A 5,000-nucleotide genomic window follows, 5' to 3' on the forward strand; every position below is an offset into this window, starting at 1 on the left:
GCGTCGATTCGCTTTTCTGTACGGGGAGCAATAGAACGTTGAGTTGACTTATCGGGTCTTCGTTGGAATTACCGTCGCTGGCATTGTAAACTCCAGATGACCTTGTGATTCCTTCGTCGGGCACTGGTAAAGGGTGGCGATGATGCGTTCTATAATAGAAATACCCGTCGTAGCGTTTCTTCCGAGTCAACCCGCTCACGAAACTCTCTCTCGTCGTGGAATCCCCGCGTCGGAGGGTAAAACGCGATATATAATAGTATATGCCAGTGGTTCGCGCGCGTCGTCTCTGAGATACGCGGTCGACAGAGTTCCGAAAACACGTGATGTGCCACGATTTCCGTGCGTCTTACATCTTTCGACGATGGGACGATCCACGCGAAGAGAACGTTCGTGCTTGCGTGAGGTGCAACAGCGTCGATTCGCTTTTCTGTACGGGGAGAAATAGAACGTTGAGTTGACTTATCGGGTCTTCGTTGGAATTACCGTCGCTGGCATTGTAAACTCCAGATGACCTTGTGATTCCTTCGTCGGGCACTGGTAAAGGGTGGCGATGATTCGTTCTATAATAGTAATACCCGTCGTAGCGTTTCGACCGATGTCACCCGCCACGAAAGTCTCTCTCGACGTGGAAACCCCGCGCCGAAGAGTAAACGCGAAGGCTTACCATACGAAAGAAAACGGTATTATACGCCTGTGGTATGTGCGTCTCGGCTCTGTGATACGCGATCGGCAGAGTTACAAAAAAACGTTGATGGGCCACGATTTCCGTGCGTCTTACATCTTTCGACGATGGGACGATCCACGCGAAGAGTAGTTACGTGCTCGCGCGAGGTGCGATAGCGTCGATTCGCTTTTCTGTACGGGGAGAAATAGAACGATGAGTTGACTTATCGGGTCTTCGTTGGAATTACCGTCGCTGGCATTGTGAACTCCAGATGACCTTGTGATTCCTTCGTCGGGCACTGGTAAAGGGTGGCGATGATTCGTTCTATAATAGAAATACCCGTCGTAGCGATTCGGCCGAGTCACCCGCCACGAAACTCTCTCTCGTCGTGGAATCCCCATGTCGGAGAGTAAAACGCGAAGGCTAACTATATATAAGAAATATATAGTATTATTTATGCCTGTGGTTCTCCGTTTGCCCTACTCTCAGATACGCGACTCGGAGAGTTACGAATAATCGTGATGGACCACGATTTCTGTACGTCTTACATCTTTCGACGATGGGACGATCCACGCGAAGAGATCATTCCTGCTTGCGTGAGGTGCGATAGCGCCGATTCGCTTTTCTGTACGGGGAGAAATAGAACGATGAGTTGACTTATCGGGTCTTCGTTGGAATTACCGTCGCTGGCATTGTAAACTCCAGATGACCTTGTGATTCCTTCGTCGGGCACTGGTAAAGGGTGGCGATGATTCGTTCTATAATAGAAATACCCGTCGTAGCGATTCGGCCGTGTCACCCGCCACGAAAATCTCTCTCGTCGTGGAATCCCCGCGTCGTAGAGTAAACGCGAAGGCTTGCTATAGAAGACTATAGTTTATACGCCTGTGGTTCACCGGTTGCCTGCTCTCCGGGGTACGCGATCGCGCAGGAGTTACGGAAGAACTTGATGGGCCACGATCTCCAAGCGGCTATATCTTTCGACGATGGGACGATTCACGCGAAGAGAACGTTCGTGCATGCGTGAGGTGCGATAGCGTTGATTCGCTTGTCTGTACGGGGAGAAATAGAACGATGAGTTGACTTATCGGGTCTTCGTTGGAATTACCGTCGCTGGCATTGTAAACTCCAGATGACCTTGTGATTCCTTCGTCGGGCACTGGTAAAGGGTGGCGATGATTCGTTCTATAATAGAAATACCCGTCGTAGCGTTTCGACCGATGTCACCCGCCACGAAATTCTCTCTCGTCGTGGAATCCCCGCGTCGGAGAGTAACCGCCGAAGGCTTGCTATAGAAGACTATAGTTTATACGCCTGTGGTTCACCGGTTGCCGGCTCTCCGGGGCACGCGATCGCGCGAAGGTTACGGAGGGACGTGAAGCGCCCGAGCAATGAAACGTCCGCAGGAGGAAACGAGCAACCGCCGAACATTGTTTCGCGACGTTTCCATAATGTATTGTCGTTTCGCTCGCATCCCGCTTCTTTCCCCTAGTTTCCTCGACGCGTAGTTTCGCAGCCTTAGTGGACGAATCATTCTCGATTCGAGGAAAGATATGCAGTGGGGCGTGCAATGAGCCCGCCAGAGACCACGATCTCCAATGCGTCTTTACATCTTTCGACGATGGGATGATCCACGCGAAGAGAACGTTCGTGCTTGCGCGAGGTGCGTTAGCGTCGATTCGCTTTTCTGTACGGGGAGAAATAGAACGATGAGTTGACTTATCGGGTCTTCGTTGGAATTACCGTCGCTGGCATTGTAAACTCCAGATGACCTTGTGATTCCTTCGTCGGGCACTGGTAAAGGGTGGCGATGATTCGTTCTATAATAGAAATACCCGTCGTAGCGATTCGGCCGAGTCACCCGCCACGAAACTGTCTCTCTTTCGTCGTGGAAACCCCGCGTCGGAGAGTAAAACGCGCGAAGGCTGTGACTGTAACATATATATATACAGTATACAATGCCTGTGGTTTTTGCGCGTGTCGGCTCTTCGGTATACGCGATCGGCCAGAGTTACGGAGGGACGGTGAAGCGCACGAGAAATTGAAACGGCCGCACGATTGGAACCGAGCAACCGTCGAACATTGTTTCGCGACGTTTCCATAATGCGTTTTCGTTTCGCTCGCATACCGCTTCTTTTCCCCTAGTCTCTGAGACGCGTTTTCGAGCCGTTCTTCTACTATCGATTCTCGTAGAGAGAAGGGACCGGGTAGTCTGGAAGTGGAACCCGCATCTTGCGTGTACCGTACACGGAATTGAGAGGACCGGCCGTGAAGCTCGTTTTAAAGCCGTGCGTCTGACACCCAACTCTTGCGCGCCAATTTCGCGGCAAGAGATAATATGGGACGAATGACCGGCAAAGAGCCAGCTGTGAAGTCTGTTTTTTTAATCGAATCCGTGGACGTGTGTATGCCGTAGCGTCGCTCGTCGTGTTCGTTCATGGTCGTTCCGAGAGAAAGAACGAAAGCGGTAACGAAGGGACCGGCCGTGAAGCTCGTTTTAAAGCCGCGCGTCTGACACCCAACTCTTGCGCGCCAATTTCGCGGCAAGAGATAACATGGGACGAATGACCGGCAAAGAGCCAGCTGTGAAGTCTTTTTTCATTATTTGCTTTCAATCGATCGATCGGTACGATTCGTGCAACGTTTCGCGCGATGCGACGCGAAAACATGCGCGCAACAATAGATGCGTCTGATCGGAAGAACGCGAGGGTCGACTGCACGCGATGGATTCAGTATCGGGTAGGATACAAAATATATCCCCGTCGTTTCCACGCGTGCGAGTCTTCTGCGTCTTTCGCGGGTTTTTGAATGCACTATACGCCCGGAACGTCGAGAAATATATACATATTACTTGAACGTTTTTCGTCTCGAAAGGCTTCGGTGTCGTCTCCAAGGCGACGCCTGAATCTCCTTCGCGCGCTGGTCGGAGATTCAGGTATCAACTTTTATCTTCTCTTTGAAAGAAGAGAGATATTAGGTCGAACAAATGAGAATAAAATTATATATGTGAAATATAAAATTTATACGATTACCCTGAACGGTGGATCACTTGGCTCGTGGGTCGATGAAGAACGCAGCTAATTGCGCGTCAACGTGTGAACTGCAGGACACATGAACATCGACATTTCGAACGCACATTGCGGTCCACGGATACAATTCCTGGACCACGCCTGGCTGAGGGTCGTTTACGTACCATACACTGCTTGCGTAGCTCTGTCAAATCCCCGCCGTCGTTCACCTCTTCGGATCGAACGTTTTTTTACCGAAGGGCGCAAAGAACGTTTCTGAGTCGGGTTAAGAGAAGGATGCTACGTACGAGCGAACGATGGGTGTCTCGTCGGCGTTTGTCGCGGACACGCGAAAATTCTGTGAATTTCACGGACAGTGTACGTTCTAGTTGTTGCAAAACGATCGGAATCGTTTGTATGGACTCGCGTGAGTGTTCGCGGCGTCGTGCGTCGTTCAATTACGACCGCCCGCGGATACCGCTCCACTGCGATATGGATCTGAGCGACAACTTTTTCGGCTGTTCGTGAGATGAACGGTTTCGTGTGTTTAGAAAAATTTTTTTTCCCGCGCTCCCGACGTCACCTGAAATGATGCGTCAGAGGTGAAAGAAAATATTAAGAAGTCGAGAGAGAGAGAGACTACACACGTTTTATTCATATTTTGTATACCGTGCGTGAGACGGATGTGCACGACACGTCGTATGTCGGTATATTACCGACTGGCCCCAGGGAGATTGTTTTCTTCCTCTCTTACGAATGAGATGTACGTTTCGGAGGATCGTCGTTACCGAAACACACGGCAAAACGAGACTTCTCGCAGCAGAACCTTTATACACAATACACATCGACTCTTTTTACCCCGAGAGAGAGAGAAAAGGTGTATTTCTTTTTTTTATTTTTCGAATTCGACGCACGAACGCTTTGACGACTGGAGAAAAACACGGTGTGTGTTAAAATCGTGCGGGACGAGCATGCGTATTCGTAACGGGTCGAATAGTTCTTATTCCCCGTCGTCGCGTGTCCTCGCTGGACCACCACCGTGCGCTTCCGCCACGTTCAGTTGAATTTCGAAATATATATATAAAAAGAATCACCATATACTCTCTTTCGGGAGGTGTATTTTTATCGGTTTCTGCTATAGAGAAGAGACGGAGATCGTGTTGTGAGGTGTAACGTTTCTGTATCCCCGTTTCGGAGGATCGTCGTTATCGGCGGAACACACGTCAAAACGAGACTTCTCGCAGAACCTTTATACACAATACACATCGACTCTTTTACCCCGAGAGAGAGAAAAGGTGTTTTTCTTTTTTTTTTATTTTTCGAATTCG

General features: G+C 49.9%; 1 non-coding gene across 1 annotated transcript; it reads left to right on the forward strand.

Annotated features, from left to right (window-relative positions):
- Nucleotides 1-3,693: 3,693 nt before the first annotated feature.
- On the forward strand, nucleotides 3,694-3,848 carry LOC143175702 (5.8S ribosomal RNA). Its single transcript, XR_013000396.1, has one exon. It is a non-coding gene; the product is annotated as a 5.8S ribosomal RNA (ribosomal RNA).
- Nucleotides 3,849-5,000: the final 1,152 nt, after the last annotated feature.

This window comes from Nomia melanderi, unplaced genomic scaffold (genome assembly GCF_051020985.1).
Source record: "Nomia melanderi isolate GNS246 unplaced genomic scaffold, iyNomMela1 scaffold0165, whole genome shotgun sequence".
In the NCBI taxonomy this organism is placed as follows: domain Eukaryota; kingdom Metazoa; phylum Arthropoda; class Insecta; order Hymenoptera; family Halictidae; genus Nomia; species Nomia melanderi.